The sequence below is a fragment of the Zalophus californianus genome, chromosome X, assembly GCF_009762305.2.
Source record: "Zalophus californianus isolate mZalCal1 chromosome X, mZalCal1.pri.v2, whole genome shotgun sequence".
Classification (NCBI taxonomy): Eukaryota; Metazoa; Chordata; class Mammalia; order Carnivora; family Otariidae; genus Zalophus; species Zalophus californianus.
In genome coordinates, this window is record NC_045612.1 from 119,255,787 (window position 1) to 119,274,402 (window position 18,616).

An 18,616-nucleotide genomic window follows, 5' to 3' on the forward strand; every position below is an offset into this window, starting at 1 on the left:
ACCGTTTTGACTCCTCCTCTCAATCACTGACCCCCAAAGTTCGCCTAATAGTTACATCCACCACCACAATGAAGTAGTACATATACTGAAGGGCCTAGTCTTAGACAGGTATGGGGAAAATGGCTGCAAAACAACAGAAAGAAAAGAAAATGATACAAAAGTCATTTTTAAAAATTTCATCATTTATTTCTTGATTTCCACGGTAAAATGCATGCATAACTACTGCCTACTGAGGCTAAATGTAAGGAAAATTTTATGCTCAACAAGAATGGCTCCTTGTAAATATTGATTCTTGTAAATATTCAGATGTGGTCAACCTAAAAAGCTATCAGAAACACATCAGGGGCGCCTGGGTGGCTCAGTCATGATCTCAGGGTCCTGGGATTGAGCCCTGCATCGGACTCCTTGCTCAGCGGGGAGTCTGCTTCTCCCTCTCCCTGCCTCTCTGCCTACTCGTGATCTCTATCAAATAAATAAATAAAATCTTAAAAAAACAAAATAAAACACATCAACTGTTCCCCATTTCACCTAAGTCCACCCATAGTAAACGCCCTTACAGGTACCTGTGTGTGGGTATAACAGCTATTTTGTTTCTTAATGACACCTAGCCCCTGACCTTGAGTAGCCCAGGCAATAATTTTGTTCCAGGACAGAGTCAGAATCTGATCTTACGATTATGATTAGACAGACTATAAGCTTCGCAGAGTTGGCAACTCCCTATTGCCCTTCATATCACCAGCACTTTCATATCAGTGCCTAACTGACTGCCTAGTGTTTATTGACAACTGGAATAATACAGAAACCAAACCCCTAAGTCTATTTCAACAGCTCTGAATGGCTCTCAAGTTCTTTTTGACACTTTTGCCTTTAAAAAAAAAAAAAAAAGATTCTGGGGGCGCCTGGGTAGCTCAGTCAGTTGAGCATCTGACTCTTGGTTTCAGCTCAGGTCATGATCTCATGGTTGTGGGATCAAGCCCGGCGGCCGGCTCTGTGCTCAGCGCAGTCTGCTTGGGCTTCTCTCTCCCTCTCCCTCTGCCCTTCCCCTGCTTGCATGCTCTCTCTCTAAAATGAAAGAAAAAATCTTAAAAAAAAATAAATAAATAAAAGATTCTGGGGGCACCTGGATGGCTCCAGTCAGTTGAGTGTCCGACTCTTGATTTCAGCTCAGGTCATAATCTCAGGGTCCTGGGATCGAGCCCTGCATGAGGCTCCCCCACTCAGTGGGGAATCTGCTTGAGGATTTTCTCTCCCTCTCCTTCCACCCCTTCCCTTGTTCACGTACATGCACACTCTCTAAAATAAATAATCTTTAAAAAAAAAAAAAGATTCTGTTATCAGAAATTATTTGCTCACTCCTTAGTCTTTCAAATGAATGAATATGCCTCTTGGTCAAGGGAAATCTCTTTAAGTTCTCAAACTTTCCCCACTGTTCTTTCTTAAAATGATTAAGAGGTATCCTAAATAGGAAAATGACATTGCATTTGAAGAACTACAGAAGCGCTGAAACGTGAGCCTCTGAGTTAGACTGCTATAAAGCAGGGTTTCTCAACCCTGGCACTAGTGACATTTTGGGCCAGACAACTCTTTGTTGTGGAGGGCTATGCTGTGCACCGTAGGATGCTGGGCAGCATCCACAGCCTCCACCCACTAGATGCCAGCCAGCAGCCCTCCCTCTCAGGTGAGAACCAAAATCACCTGCAGGCATTGTCAAATGTCCCCACGGTGAGAACTACCGCTCTAAACTTACAAAAGGGGGCACCTGGGTGGCTCCGTTGGTTAAGCGTCTGCCTTCGGCTCAGGTCATAATCTCGGGGCCCTCGGATGGTGACGCGCATCAGGCTCCCTGCTCAGCGGTGAGTCTGCTTCTCCCCCTCCCTCTATGATCGCTCTCACTCTCACTCCATCTCAAATAAATACATTTAAAAATCTTAAAAAGAAAAGAAAAGAAAGCAAAACTCACAAAGGCTTACCCCGAATCCTGCCTCTGCCCTCTTCCCTACTTGTGACCTGGGAAACAGACCTAACCTTCCTATGTCCCCAGCAAATTCCTCACGAGTAAAATGGAGCTAATACCAGAGAACTGTTGTGAGAATCAAATGAAATGATGTACGAACAGGATTTATATGCACATAACATCCAGTGCCAGAGTGACTGCCCAAGAACTGGTAAGAAATGAGGGGAGGCTAAAAATTAACTTCTAGAACCAAAGGAACTTAGCTTCAGGCCTCCAGAGTACTGTAGTCTACACGGAAGGAGTGGTAAGGACAGGAAGAAACGAAAAGACACGAGAGGATGGAAAGGAGGAAGAGCACTAAGGTATTTCCCCAACCTCCAAGACAGTCAACAAGGCCAATGATGTTCTTAGTTTTCGTTGGTCTGCTATATAACCTCACAAACGATAAACCAAAAACATCCCCAAATCAGAAAACTCTCCAAAATAAGTCACCAAACCAGAAACTTTTTAGTATAAGCAAGAGGAATTTAACTACAACGACTACACAAAAATACTGAAAGCACCCGGATCACACCATCGTCTTAGATTTGGGGATCTAAGTAAGATACTGAGAGTTATGGACAAGTAGTGCTTATAATTTCGACATAAGCTCCTGAAAGAGAAACTAAGCACAGCCTTCCTAAAAGGCTGGGGAAAAAAAAAACCGAAGAGTTCTGGGTTTCCTTCATCTCTCTCGTTTTGCTCCACGAACCAGTTTCTGAGATTACAGGCAGTTTAGGGATTTTCCAGTACAGTGGTATCAGAAAGACAAACATGTAAAAATTTTTCTTTAATTTAAAAAAGCAATCAAATTCTACTGGTTTTATCAGGTTGCTGAAATCTTATAAAAAGACTGTGATGACATGACATTTTGGAAACCAGGCAGAAAAGTCATTCCTCAAAAGAACCACGGGTCACGGGATGTATCATCACTTAAAAAGAAAAACAACAACAAAAAGACAACTAACACCGCCACAGCTATTTGGTCAGCACTTTAAACTCTCACCTTGCCTCTTGACAAACTAAGTTGGAAGAAAGGAACACGATTCTGAAACCTTAGCCACAGTCTCACTCAGATAATGCCCCAAACTGCCGCCAGCCCCTAGAATTGGCTCCACACTCCAAACTCCTTAACCGAGTGGTCATTAACACGTTGGCAAACGTTCACCCGGGCAGCCTGACAGAGGTCGCCAAAATCAAACCCTGTGACCGCCTTTGCTTCCTCTCCGTTAATCATTCGGGGGTATGGTTTGGTCCGGGCGGGCTGGGGCGTGTGGATGTGTGTGTGTCCCCGAATGGTTGGGGGTAAAGGGTGTTGTACCTGTGTGTCCCCGACCGACTGCGTGTCTTTGTGTGCGTGTGTTTCCCGCGGGGTTTGTGTCCCCCCCCCCCCACTCCCCGAGAACGCACGTACGTGTCGCTCTCCCCCGGCGCTTGAGTCCGTGTGCGCCCCAGGTGTTTGCGGATCTCTCTTTCCCCGGGTGTTTGCGTGTGTCTTCCAGATGTCTGGCGTCCCTCCATGTGTCCCCGCGTGTCTGGGTGTGTGTCCCTCTCCTCGGGTTACGTGGCTGTGGGAACTCGTCTTTTCTCCTGCGTCAGTCAGCAGGAGTCAGGAGGCAACAAGCCGTCCCCCGTCCCGAGACGGACGATTGCCCCGCGGCCCCGCGCAGCCCCCGCCCCGGCCGCCGCAGGGCCAGGCCGCACTCGGGGCCCACGAGCCCCCCCAGACCCTGACGCTGGCGCGCCCGGCCCCGACCCCCGCCCGGCCCCGAGGGGCGTCCGCGCTCCACTCACCTCGTGGCCACACAGAGGACGCCCGGGAGCTCGCGGCTGGCCGGTCCAGCTCCTCTCCGAGGAGAGTAGGTCGGGGCGCCGCGGGCAGGAGCGCGTAGCGCTGCGGGGGTCCAGCTCCAGCTACTCACGTCCAGCGCCCAGGGAACAACATGGCGGCGGGCCGGGGCGGGGCCCGCGGAGGCGGGGCCTCGAGGCCGCGGCACGGCCCGCCCTCACCTTCTCTCCCGGACGCCTGTCCTCTCGCTAGATCGCCGTTTTTTCCCGGGGTCGGCTACTCCTCGTGTCCTCAGCTGCGTTCCGGCGAGAGGGAGCACGAAATAATAGTTATCTTTAAAAGTTCACCTAAAGTGGAAATAAACAGATCGCATCAGCACAATCACAGGTTTTTGTGATTTCCATAAGAAAACGAATATGCAAATGGTAGATGAAAAATGCAAACAGCTGTGATATTGTGGCATTAACAGGAATTTTTATGAAAGTAAATGGAAACCTTTTCCGTCATCTTGTTAAAATACCGCCTCTGTTATCTCTAAATATAAAGCAGTAGTGGAGAAAGACTACTGGAAAACCTCTTCTTAATTCCTCACTTCAATATATGGAGTTGAGCGCATGGTTCTTACGACACAGGTTCCTGGAGGGACTTTGACTGACCTCTCACTATATTTTGTGGGGTAGATTTAGTTTGTTTGTATTGCAAGAGGAGGACCTCACTTTTATGATTTGCTGGGCTCACAATCATTAAATAACCTCCGGCTCTTTAGGGAGTCATTTTCAGGTAAAGAATCTAATGTAGTCTTTTCATTCAGCACTAGAAAAAGTGTATTTTAGTAGAGTTTCTCACAAGTATTAAAGACAATTTTAGAATACTTATGACAATGAGGCCTGTAATAAAGACTGAGTTCTAGTTTGAGCTTAAATGAATTTTTCTTTATAAAGAAATCTATTTTTTATCCATGTAGGGTATTTCCCCCCAAGGAAATATGAGTAAAGGTTTATAAAATATAAATCTATTGCAAATAGGGAGGGGAAAGATATTATCTTATTTTAAAATACAAAATAATTAAAACCACACAATAAAACATATAAGAACATTAGAATTAATTTTCCCAAAGAAGAACTATATAGTGTCATGTACGGTGAACTAAGCTGCAACAAGCAACCCACAGGATCACTAAGGAAAGGCTGCCTGAAAACTGTATATCATAATCATAGTCAGAGAGTGATGCACTTTATCTTCCGCAACTGCTAATACCAAGCAGCTATTAACAAGAGCTCCTACGGAATTATTGAATATAACATCTGAGTATAGATTATCGTCAGCACCTGAAAAAGAATAAGGAGTTACTTTTTCTGAAATAACTATTACTGAGACACTATACAACTGACACTTAAGAATATTCATATATTCAGGTATACATTCCTTTCTTTGCCTAACTGATTTGACAGTGCAAGAATAGAGTGGGTCAAAAAATTTTCCCTGAAGGGCAAGTTTGGGGGATTTTTGTTGTCGGATGTGTGTGGTTGGCAAGCTGACACAAGTTAGATGGTCTCTTGTCTCTCTTGCTCCATGATCTTGCTTACTGACGACAAACATTTAAAAATTGACCTCATTTGACTCACTTCATCTAATTAAGACTTTTGTCTTTATATTCTGTAAACATCCATTGCATCACTCATGGAGGAAAAAGAGGTCAAGGTTGCTAAGCATTAATGTTTTCTTTCATTAAATGACACCTACTTATTACTGTGAGCCCTGGGAGTTAATACTCCATTTCCAGCTGGAGTCTGAAAGATATCATCTCTGGTATCTCTGATGAAAAATTACAAATAAGTGGGCCCCAGACTCAGGTATCATAAATACTGATCTAGTTAAATTGATTATACTTTTCACCTACAAGGAAAAACATAGAACTCAATGGTAGGCAACTTGACCATTAAATGACATATCTAAATAATCAGAAATTTGATAATTTCCCTAAATCATTGACCAAAATAAGAGATTTGTTCTCAATATTACATAGATGTACTCGCATAGCTGTACTGAGGGAGAAAAGCATAAAAAGTAATTCGAAATCCATTATATTTGGCTTTAAAGTCAGAGTGAAAATATGTAACAACATACAATAAGTGAAAAAGAACGTTATCAATAGTGTATGAAGGCAAAAAATCCCAGTTCGGTGGAGGAAACCTTTTTTTCTAAGATTTTATGTATTTGAGAGAGAGCAGGTGAGAGAGAGAGAGAGAGAGAGAGCGGGATCTGAGGGGGAGGGGCAGAGGAAGAGGGAGAAGCCGATTCCCTGCTGAGCAGGGAGCTTGATGCAGGACTCAATCCCAGGACCCTGGGATCATGACCTGAGCTGAAGGCAGACGCTTAACTGACTGAGCCACCCAGGCGCCCCAGAAACATTTCTTATATAAATAAATACTGAATAATTTTCAATATTGAATAAATAAATATTCAATAAATATAGAAATATTTCAATAAATATTAATATTATCTATATTTATCTATAGTATATATTTATTCATTTATTTAATTCATATATTCCTTTATATATTCATATATTTATATAATATATACATTTTCAGTATTTCAAACAATGTCACACCCTTCCAGTTTGGCTAGAAACTAAATTCAGCATGTTTCCTACACTAGTACTAACTTTTTATCCTGATCCTGAAGTCAGATAAAATTTCAATATGAGAAAATATCAGAAATCTGATTTCTTCACTCCTTAGCTTAAAAAGGAGTAGTGAATCAAAAAATGAATAGGAGCATCATCCTTAATCTATATATCGCCAGTAAGAAAATTTCAGGATTTGCGATCTTCAGGTTGATACAATCAAATGGAAAGTCTGACTTGCCACCATGATAGAACATATATTCTTTCATGGGTCCCATGAGCTCTGTACAGTGGCTGATGTTGAATGGCTACCTGGGAATCAAAAGCCACCGACACGCTTCCTCCACCAGCCTGCCCACTGTCAGAAGAGAGGGGGCATGGGAGTCAGAAGCCACTGCAACTGGCACTTCCCAAGTTTGCGGGTAACCACCACACCAGCCCAAACCCTTCCAATGCCTGTAGTATAGAAACACATCTACCCTCTTCCCTTGGGTGGTTTTAAGATTTTTCAGGAAATGAAAAGTCATTTCATGTTAGTATTTATTCAACAAATATATAGTGAGTGCCCACACTGTGCCAGGTACTGCGAATACAGTGGTAGACAAGATGCAGGAGAAATTCAAGGGGTGTCCCCAAGCACCCTCCCTGAATTTTTGCTCCCATCTACCAACTGTGTTTATATCATATGATCTTACCTTGGTGAATAAAATAGATTCAATCCCTTTCTCAGGACGGCCCAGAAGAGTGAGGGAGACATTCAGTAAGCAACTAAACACACAGTGCAGTTACCAATTGGATTAAGGGCCTTGAAGGAAATAAACAAGGTGCAGTCTGTGGGAGTACAGGGGGATGGTACCACAGTAGGCATGAATCAGGGGACTTATGCTGAGCCCTCAAGATGAGCAAGCAGCAGTGGGAAGAGCTGTGGAAGGGGGGGGGGGGGGGCGGTACCAGTTGAGAAAAGAGCAGTTCACTAAGAACCTAGCACATAGTAGCACTCAAAAAAATTCTAAATAAAGATGCAAACTTTTAGAAAGATTTAGAAAATCTTCATAACTGATGGAAAAACCAAAATTATGATTGTTTCTTCAGCCATAACTAGCTCTAATGTATTCTCTTAAAAATATTAAGGGCATTTTGAAGAGTGATGCTCTTTCCCTACCACACTCTAAACATAGCTTAACTCAGGTAATTACAGATGGCAGAACGGAACAGGCATTACAATTCAGGAATGAAGTGAGGAATCTGATCCCTTTGCTGACTTCCTAATGAATGTGAGTCATAAACTGAACTTCACCTTTAGAGGCAGTAGAAGGAAAATTCCAGGCACACCATGGTTACATTATAGAAAAAGTATATTTGTGTGTGTGTGTGTGTGGGTGGGTGGGTGTTTCTGCATAAGAGTTTTTATTTAAAAAAGAATGGAGGGGCGCCTGGGTGGCTCAGTTGGTTAAGCAACTGCCTTCGGCTCAGGTCATGATCCTGGAGTCCCGGGATCGAGTCCCGCGTCGGGCTCCCTGCTCAGCAGGGAGTCTGCTTCTCCCTCTGACCCTCTTCCCTCTCGTGCTCTCTCTCTCTCATTCTCTCTCTCTCAAATAAATAAATAAAATCCTTAAAAAAATAAAATAAAAAAGAATGGAAAGCAGCAAGGAAAATCAAAATAGTTGAATTGTTAGGGCAGCAGGATTCTGGGGAATTTTTATTTAAAATTTGAATTCCATGTTATAGTATTTTTTTTGAGCAATAAGTAGAAATTTTTTAACAAAGGAATTTTAAGCACCCTACTTTCTATGGCATCCAAATGTCATCTTTGCCTTAGGCTATAGTAGTTAGGGAAGACAAAAATTCAGTTACCTTAGCCACTTTTTCCTTTAAACAGAAGCCCTCCGAAATCCACAGACACATCCAGAACTTCATATTGCTCTTAGAACTCAGGACAGGAATGTTAGTGCCCCTCTTCCCACCCCCCCAATGCCATATGTCTCAGTACCCAATGCCCACCAGCAGCTTTCTTGACCCTTTTGGTTTAAAACCTGAGACCACTATTGCCCTCACATCACCAACTTCTCATTCTCTCATCTCCTCTCCCCATGGCCATCCCAGTAGCCACAATAATCCAAGCTTGTGCGAGCTCCTGGCCATTGCTGTAGCCAGGCTCAGCCTAAACCCAATCTCTGACTGGATTAAAGTGATAGATCTCTCACCCTATCTGCCTAATAGAGGACAGAGGGAACCCTCAGTGGTGGAAGATATCATCTAGAGCATTTATGCTGCATTTACACACAATGTCCGGCATTCAACAAAAAATACTGACATGCAAAGAGGCAGCAAAAAGTGAATAATAATCAAGAGAAAAGAAGACAATATAATTTAATGTCTTGACAATGTGGGTGTATCTCAGGGATGCAAGGATAGTTTAACATTAACAGCTCAGGGGCACCTGGGTGGCTCGGTTAAGGGTCTGACTCTTGACTTCGGTGCAGATCCTGACCTCATGGCTGTGAGACTGAGCCCTGCTTCAGTTCTGTACTGGGTGTGGAGCCTGCTTAAGATTCTCTCTCTCCTCTCCCTCTGCCCCACCCCACCCCTGCTCGTGCATGCGTGTGCGCTCTCTCTCAAAACAAAAATATTAATAGCTTAAAGGGAAAAGAAAACATACAATCAACTCCATAGGTGAAGAAAAGAATGCATTCAACAAAATTCAACACCCATTCGTGATGAATAATTTCAGCAAACCAGGAATAGAAGGGAAATTCCTTAACCTCACAAAGAGTATCTGCTAAAAACCCACACCAAATATCATTCTTAATAGTTAAAATCTGTAAGTATGCCCCCCCCTTTCTTCTAGAGACGGGGAGGGGCAGAGGGAGAGAGAGAGAGAATCCCAAGTGGGCTCCACGCTCAGCCTGGAGCCCGTTGTGGGGCTCAGTCTCACAACCCCAAGATCATGACCTGAGCCAAAATCAAGACTCAGATGCTTAACTGGCTGAGTGACCCAGGTGCCCTATAAAGTGTGCCCTTTAAAACAAGAAAAAGAGAAGTGTGTCTGCAGCAAGCACTCTATTTATCATTGCACTCGAGGTCACAGCACACAGAAATAAAAGAAAGAACAAATATGAGGATTGCAAAGGGAGCAACAAAACTATATTCAGCACAGACAATATGCTTGGAAATTCAAAAGGACTCTATAGAAAACTTATTATTGAAAGAGTTCAACAAGGCAGCTTACTGTAGACTAGATGTTTGTGTCCCCTTAAAATCCAGGGGTTGAAATCCTAACCCCCAATGTAATGGTATCAGGAGGTGGGCCCTTTGGGAGGTGATTAGGTCATGAGGGTGGGGCTTTCACCATGAGATCAGTGCCCTTATAAAAAAACACCCCACAGAGCTGCCTCATCCCTTCCACCATCTGAGGACACTGTGAAAATAGGGCCATTGATGAACCTGAAAGTGGGCTCTCAACAGACACCGAGTCTGCTGGAAGATCTTGGTCTTCCAGCCTCCAGAACTGTGAGAAATATATTTCTGTGGTTGATAAGCCACCCAGTCGATGGTATTTTGTAATAGCAGCCCAAATGGACCAAGATAGTGGCTAGATAAAAAATGTTTAACAAAAATAAATTCCATTTATATAACCGACAAACACGGGAAATATAAATTTAAAAAAGATACCAATTTCAGGAGCAAAATTATAAAACATTTAGAAATAAATATAACAGAAAACGTGAAGAACTTAGTGGAGAAAAGTAGGTGTGGTGCCTAAAGGTACTAGAAATATGCTGTCTAGCCACTAGCTATAGGCGTTACTTACATTGAAATATAAATCAATTAAAATTAAATGGCATTCAATATTCAGTTCCTTAGTCATATTACCTCATTTCCAGGACTCAATAGCCACATGTGGTGAGTGGCCAGCCCACTGGACAGTGTAGATAGAATATTTCCACCAACACAGAAAATTCTACTGAACTGGACTAGAATATGTCCATTCGCCTCATAAATTTTCAGTTACAGTATAGTCATTTATACCGCACTGCTTATGTTATACCCCCATAAAGGGAAGCCTGACTTAGTAAGAAATACACATTAGGAGTTGTAAAGTTTTCTTACCTTCTGAGAGTTTCGGGGGGTTGGGGAGAAGGGGTTTTGCTTAGCACCTGAAGGCCCTTCTGTTAGGGAGCCAACTATTTTGTGAGTCTTTTCATTATAACAGCTCTAAAGGCCAGCTACTTAGATACTTGCTCTTCCAGAACCCCCACAACAAGGATACAGGGCATGAGACCCAAGAATGGCCAATCAGATACCCTCTCTGAAGATCTGAACCTTAGGCAAGGAACACAGAGATGCTGGAATAGTTCAAAGTTCATTCTGGCATGTGTAGTGGTGGCCTCTGGTGTCCAGAGACCACAGACAGTGCCAGTGGTCACGATGCCAGTGGCAGTACCTAGTGCCTAGCAGTGACAGCATCTTAATCAGGCCATTCATGGTGTGGATTCTCATTGTTCCTGTCCACTGTCCAAACTCAATACTCCAGCCTTGCCTCCAAGAACTACTCAACATCTCCCTAAGAAATGCCTTCTCTAAGTTAGAAGGAGTTGATGTCTTTATTTGAAACTACAGTTGATACTTGAACAAAGTGGGGGTTACAGGCACTGACTCTCATACAGTCAAAAATCCGCATGTCGCTTTTGACTCCCCCAAAACTTAACTACTAATAGCCTACTGTTGACCAGAGAGGCCTTACCAATAATATAAACAGTTGATTAACACATATTTTGTATGTTATATGTATTATATACTGTATTCTTACCATAAAGTAAGCTAGAGAAAAGAAAATGTTAAGAAAATCATAAGAGAATATATTTACAATACTGTACTGTATTTATAAAAAAAAAAAAAAAAATCCACGTATAAATGGACCTGAGCAGTTCAAACCTGTGTTGTTCAAGGGTCAACTGTACAAACTCTGGAATGGTACAAAGTTAGAATATATCATATAGATCATCTAGTGCAAACTTATTGTGATTCATAATATAAATTCAGGTAATTGGAATTATACCTCTCTTAACACTTTTTTATCAATCAGTCTAGGCTTAGCCATGCTGTGGTAAAAAAAAAAAAAAGAAAAAAGAAAAAAATGACCCCCGCCCCAAACCCCCGCCAAATCTCAGCAGCTTATAAAAACAAAGATTTGTTTCTCATCTTAATGTCTATCACAGGTCAGCTGTGGTTCCATTCCATGTCACGTTCCCTCTGGGCCCAAGCTGATGAACCTGAGCTAATGGAGAAGCCCGTCTGATATGCTGCAGTTCTCATTGGTTGGTTGGCTCTTAAAGCTTCTACCTGGAAGTGACATGCATCATTTCTACCCATATGTCCTTGGCCAAAGCGAGTTACACATTAGGATGTGCAATCCTTCTAAAGGGAGGGGCAGTGCAAGTCACATGGCAAAGCTGATCTAAGTGGTATGGTATTCTAGAATTGTCTCACTGGGAAGGTCATCAAATACTTGAGCAATAATACAATCTAACACAACCCTTATGACTCAGGGCTCTCTTTCATTAATTTGGTAAGTTTCAAATGCCATAACATGAATGAAATAAACTTATTTTGAATAAATTACTTTTTGGGGGGAGTGGGTTTGAAACATTAACAATCATAATATTTGATCCAGTTTTATTAAAGTTAGATGCAGTGTTTCCAAAGTATGGGGTGGCAGATGTAGAACAGAAACACATATGAACTCATTGAAATTCCACTCTAAGTAAAAACCTATTTTACAAAATTGCATTAAGCATCTACCATGCCCAGAGTTAATCTTGGGGTTTTGAGGGATACAAACATAACTAAGATGTGCACAGGGAACTTAATGGACAATTAAAGGGAAGAAACATGTCCACAAATAACATGAAGCAGTGATAAAATAGAGGAGAGACAGAACGGAGAAAATTCATAGGATGAGCTAAGTGTGAAATCTCTCAGCCTAGAGATAAAATGGAATTATGTGAGGAACTGACTACTTTAAAACAAGCCATATAATTCTTTTTTTTTTTTCCAAGCCATATAATTCAAAGGCACAATAATTTTATACCACACTGTATTGTGTGTTTGGAAGAAGACATGCAGGGGAGGAAAAACCGAGCCAACGTGTTGCTAAGAATTTCTGACTTTGGTCCTTACTAAATAATGGCTACAAGTCTTTACTGAAACAGTGGTTATAGTGATGAAATCTGATTGAACTCTACTTAGCCAACTAAAATAAGTAGGGGGAAATATCCATATTTCCCTTTTCTTAAAGAAAAAAATTTGTGACCTTTATTTTGTAGATGAGTGGGGGTTTTTTGTCTTTCAAAATGTCAAGTTTTAACATGTGATTACTAAAAATTATTGACATAAAAATTTGAAGAAGTGCAATTATGACAGATGTAAATGTTAAATTATTTATGTGAATTCAATTAAAGCTGCACTTTAAATAAAGGCCAGCACAGTCCCTTTGGTTAGTAAAATATGCTTTACTTCTCAAGTTAAAAAAAAAAACAAAACCCATGCGAAAGAAGCGGGACACGAAAGGCCACATATTACATGATTCCATTGATATGAAATGTCCAGGGTAGGCAAATCCCTAGAGACAGAAAACAGGTTAGTGGTTCCCAGGGACTCCAGGGAGGGAAGAATGGGAAGTGACTGCTAATGGTGTTTTGGGGGGGTGGTGATGGAAATGTTCTGGAATTAGATGATGGTGATGGTTGTACAACTTGGTGAATATACTAAAAACCACTTAAAAAAAAAACCTCATAAGTTGCAAATAATGTTTATATATGTGATTTGGGGATGATTATTTTCAAAGAGGCACTTTTAGAATTACTGACATACAGCCAAGCACAATATGTAATACATAGAAAAACTCAACAGCAGCAACATCACCAAACAACTCTTTCAACTATGTTCCTTACCTAAGATTTATAGGGCCTTCTGGAAAGTAAAACAATGAACAGATAGAATTTTATTTATTTATTTATTCTTAAGGATTTTATTTGAGAGAGAGAAAGGGAGAGAGAGCATGAGCGGGGGAGGGCCAGAGGGCGAAGTAGACTCCCTGCTGAGCAGGGAACCCAATGTGGGGCTCGATCCTAGGACCCAGGGATCATGACCTGACCTTTTTTTTTTTTTTTAAGAGAGAGAGGGAGGGGTAGAGGGAAAGAGAGAATCTTAAGTAGGCTCCACGCCCAGCATGAAGCCCTACGCCAGGCTCTCCCTCACAACTCTGAGATCATGACCTGGGCCAAAATCAAGAGTCAGACGCCTAACTGACTGGGCCACCCAGGTGCCCCAATCTTCTGTCCATTTTTAAGTTGGGCTTCTTAATCTTTGAAATAGAGCCAACAGGATTTGTTGATTGATTGGAAGTTTGAAGGAAGGGAAAAAAAGGACTTGATCATACCTCCAAGGTTTTTAGCTTAAGTTATCCAACTATGGAGTTGCTATTAAGTGGAGAAGTAGCGTTGGAGAGAAGATCAGAAGCTTGATTTTACACATACGAAGTTTGACATGCTTGTCAGACATTCAAGTAGAGTTCTCAAGCAGGCTGTTAGATTTCGGGGCCTGGAATTCAGAGGAGAGATGCAAGCCTGAAGATAAAGAGGGGGAGTCATCAGCATATAGATGGTATAGAAAGCCATGGAACTAGATACACCAACAAAGGAGTGAGTGTAGATACAGAAGGTGTCCGAGGACTAAATTCTGGACACTCCAAAGTTAAGAGGTCAGGAAAATAATGAGGAAGCAGCAATAATATTGAGACAGAGTGGCCAGTAAGAGGGAAAACCAGAGAGAGTACAATCGACTGCAAACCACATGAAGAGTGTTCCCAAGGAGGCCAGCGTGTCAAATGCTGCTGACAGGTTTCAGGGCTGAGAACTGTCCCTTGGATTTAGTAGTGTGGAGAGTGGAGGTGGTTGGTGACCAAGACAAGTGGAGAGATCCCTGTTAGCTAGAAACTCAGGCATTTCATCCAAAAGCATAAGAGGGAAGGCAGAGTTCACAGGCCCGGTTGCTGTGGACAAGAGAGCATTCACAAACTGATTGCGTTGTGAGGAATCACTGAGGGCTTTGTGAAAACATACATTCAGATTCAACCGGTCTGAGATGGGGCGGGGCGGGGGGTGCATTTTTGTATTCGCTCCCAGGTCTGGCTCATGCCGCTGATGTCAGGGCCTCATTCTGAGGTAGTGAATTTATCTGCAGTTTCTTTTCAAAGTACAGATCTAACCAGGGATGTAAATGGCAACTGCTCTGGGTTGACTCTAGATTTTCTATGCTCTAGGGGGCTTGATGTCATTCATAGTACAGCTCAAGTCTGTGGCTTGAGAAACGGGTTAGAAACACAAGGAGCGATCATTGTGGGAGGAAGCTTTAGCCCTGTTTGTTTTGTGGACTGAAAGAGGGAGGGGCCTTCTAGGCAGAAATACAAAGGCTGGGGCCCAGCAAACTGCCTGGACAGAGGCCGCGAGGTGCAGATGCAGCCTCTCTCTGGGTCACTGTGAGCTGGCAGGGGAGGCTCCTTGCAAGGCCCCTTTGACAAAGACTGCCATTCTCTCTCCATTACATGTATGAATATACTAAAGGTTCAGAATGATTCGCTGACATAAATACCCAATAGAGTATTTCTATTTCTAATTCCCTCCCTCAGTTCATTTGATTTTTTTAATAACAGCTTTATTTATTGGGATCTAATTTACAGACCACACAATTCCCCCATTCCAAATGTATGATTTGATGGTGTTTAGCACATTCACGGAGTAGGGTCACCATCGCCACAATTGATTTTTGAACGTTTTCATCACCCCCAAAAGGAACCTTCAGCCCCTTTAGCCACCACCTCATTTTCCAATGGCATTGAAATCCACTAAAATGTCTGCAAACTTCCTGCTCAGCAGCTTGTGAGATTTCACAAAGCTGGGGGATATGTGTACATCTGTTGCATGAAAACAAAACTGTAGGGGCGCCTGGGTGGCTCAGTTGGTTAACTGTCTGCCTTCAGCTCGGGTCATGAGCTCTCTGTCAAATAGATAAATGGAATCTGGCTCTGTGTAGCCCCGCATAACTAACTTAATCTCTCTCAGCCTCAGATTCCTCACCTCTAAAATGCTGGCAGGGTAGCTGTGAAGGTTACGTGAGATCCTGTAGATGAAGTGCCAGGAATCTAGCAAATGCAGGGGTGGAATATCCCTCCCCCTTCCTCTGCCTGGCTCACTTCATCTCAACATTCACCCTGAGCGTCACAGACTCCGTGAAGCCCTCCCTGATCCTCCCGGGTACCCTGCACCCCTGCCTCATCAGTCAGTCAGCCGGTGTTTCTCTCATAGCTCTTAAAATGTAAAATGATAGCTGGCCACGTCATTGGTGCGTCCCCTGCATTTTGCGGGTCCGGAGGCCTGGAATGGCTCTCGATCACCTCATTGCCCTGAGCGCCGAGCGCTGGGCAATAGAGCAATGGGCACTTGCCACCGCACGGCACGGCATTTCTGCTAATGCGCGGCAACGTCTCTGCAAACCTCATTTTGAATAGTAATGCAAATGGAATCATATGAAGTCATCATCCTTTCTCCTTTTGGACTGTGGGCTCTTCTGAAAGCAAGAGGACGCCTTCTATAATCTAGGCACTTACAGTAAATACCTCTGAGAGATATAAAAATACTTGTGTAAAATATTTTGCATTTACTGGGAAGTTATAAATAAAGCAATCTGACCAGAAAGCCGAAGACCCCACCCTCGCAAAGGCAGTGGAGCGTGGCCAGCTGCAGGCTCCCTGCCTGGTGCTTAGAAATGGAAATAGGGAATGAAAGGAGCCTCTCAACCCAGGAAGTGCTGGGGAAGAGACAGAGCTGCAATTGTATCCAACTTTTTATCTAAAAAAAGTAACATGGACAAAAGGAGGGTGATGTGGGAAAAGGCATGAAGAGCCCTTCTAGATTGAGGTATAACAGCTGATGCTTATGCCCTATGCAGCTACTCCTCGTAACCAGGGCAACCAAGATCCGGGCCATACTTGTACTGAATTTCTGTGCTGTTAGTTCATTTTTATTATGGGTCACAGGTAGGGAATTTGCGGTTGTTGGATTTGATGAAACACCCATTTGCAAAACTGCCTATATAAGGATGGGAAAAAAAAATATTTTTTCCTCTATCCTATCTAGGTTCTTGGCTGGGGCTCTGTAACAAAAGACAGATTAACAAAAGGAAAGCATTCCCATTTATGTAACATAAATTCTACATGACACAGGAGACTTCATAAGGAAACGAAGCCCCAAAGAGAGTTAAACCGGTGTGCTTTTGTGGAAGGTCAGGGAGGAATGTGATAGGACCGAAGGGTATGAGCCAAGGGGAAAACCTAGAAAGTCCTCTTTGCTCAGATTCCCCTGTGTGCCTGCCTCTGCAGAGATCAGGGATGCTCCTTTCCTCGGGTAGGAGGAGGGCACCTCTCAGTGGAGGGGCTTAGGACCTGCCTCAGGGGAGGAGGGGGAGGCCAAAGAGTCCTCCACCTACAGGCCCTTACTTGGATTCCTTCAGTTTCTTCTGTATGAGAAGGTACCAGATTTTGGAGTAGCATTTCCCGAACCCCATCGCCAAGGACTCTGTCAACTGTAAACATGCAGGGAGACCATCTGGTGTACCCTTGTTTGGAACCAGTCACATGACAACGAGACCATTGCCATGGCCACCTGACTGGATGTCTCTGCATCCATCCTGCCTTCCCTCCCCAACTAATTTAACAAAGCAGCCAGAGGGAACTTTCCTAAAGGCCACTGAAGTTGTCTCACTACCAACTCCCTCCCTTCAATGGCTTCCCATCGGGCTTGGAAAAAACCCAAAGTCCTTATGATGATTGACAAGGGCCCTAATGAACCCAGTGGCTCCTGTGACTTCACCTCAGCTCTGGTCAGCTCCTGTCGTGCCCCGCCCCGCCCCGGACCTTGGGGCCATTGTACTTGCCATTTCTGTAACCGTGATTGTAAATTAAATGAAAGCTCCTTTCCCCCAGAAGCAATTTTAAAGGAAAACACTTTCTTTTTAGTGGGTGAGACACAGAATGTGAAAGGATGATTATACTTAAAAATGTAATGCTGTCTCATTGGCTAAAAGAAAAAAAAAAAAACCCACACTGCTATTTGCCTATCTCTGGTTCCAAAAGTCACTGACCAGTCGAAAGGAAATGAAAAGGACTACCCAGATTTTTACATTTTGGAGAGTGAAGGAATTTCCATTTCAAATGCCTTTATTTGTCTGCAAATGAAGTTTGCACAATTCCAGCATAAAAACTTTTTTAAAGCCCCACCACACACAAAAAACAAACAATGACACGAACACTTGGTTTTCATGTGATGTGCCCTTTTAGAACCACTGAATAGTTTTTAAGATCATCCTAAGTCACATGAAACCAGTTTGTGAAACTTCAAGTTTTAGGTGACTCTGCAAGTTTCTCTTTAAGACTAGCATGTTACATCAAAATAGGCAGCCCCGGGAAGCCACCAGGGGAAAAGATATCAAAATAGAATTCACACTCGAGGGCCTCCGATTACTTCAAACCCATTTGGAACACGCGAACATATTCTAGTTTTAGGCACCATTTGGGGAATTGTGTCAGGAGGCAGGTAAACTGTGTATCTGGTTAGGCCTTCAGAGCTCTGACACAGGAAGTTAGGAACGGTGGGAGAAAAGAACTGGTGAAAATGTGTATAACTCTGAAGTAAGCTTATCAAAACTGTAACCATCAACATTCGACAAGTTCTCAAAAGAGAACAAAATCAGCCATAATCACAGAGGTGTGTTGTGCTTAAATAATCGCACAGGTTGGTTCAACACTGCAAAAGCCTTAAAGAAGGAATTTCCTCTTCAATTCATTCATTAGAGAAATGTTGGTAGATTCAAAGGCTGAGGCAACGGACGACCTCTGACAGATCAAGGCCTGTTTTTACATTAGCACAATTGGAACTTCAGACCTAAAAGGGTGCAGAGTATGGGACCCCCAATATGCCATCTTGGCATGAGGATCATTCTGGGCTGAACGCAAATGACAAAAGGCAGACACGGAAGGAGCTCTCTGCCTGAAAGCAGAATGTAAATTCCCCTCAGGAATTCTGTACCAGGAAGAAGGGAACATCCTCAGGCTGGCAGCGAGGAGAGTCTACACAAACAAACCTTACTA

The 18,616-nt window shown here is 43.0% G+C and overlaps 1 protein-coding gene across 5 annotated transcripts in view; it reads right to left on the reverse strand.

The window, feature by feature from the left end:
* The window catches only part of RAB9A (RAB9A, member RAS oncogene family), a 28,753-nt gene extending 24,713 nt beyond the window's left edge, over positions 1-4,040 (reverse strand). For 3 of the 5 annotated variants that reach the window (XR_004819805.1, XR_004819804.1, XM_027609442.2), the window contains exon 1: positions 3,788-4,040. The gene's annotated coding sequence lies outside the window, so the exon portion shown is untranslated. Of the gene's footprint in view, positions 1-1,747; positions 1,807-3,407; positions 3,743-3,787 lie in introns of those variants that run through there. The other 2 variants (XM_035725479.1, XM_027609447.1) reach the window with 2 other exon arrangements.
* Between the last annotated feature and the right edge of the window lie 14,576 nt (positions 4,041-18,616).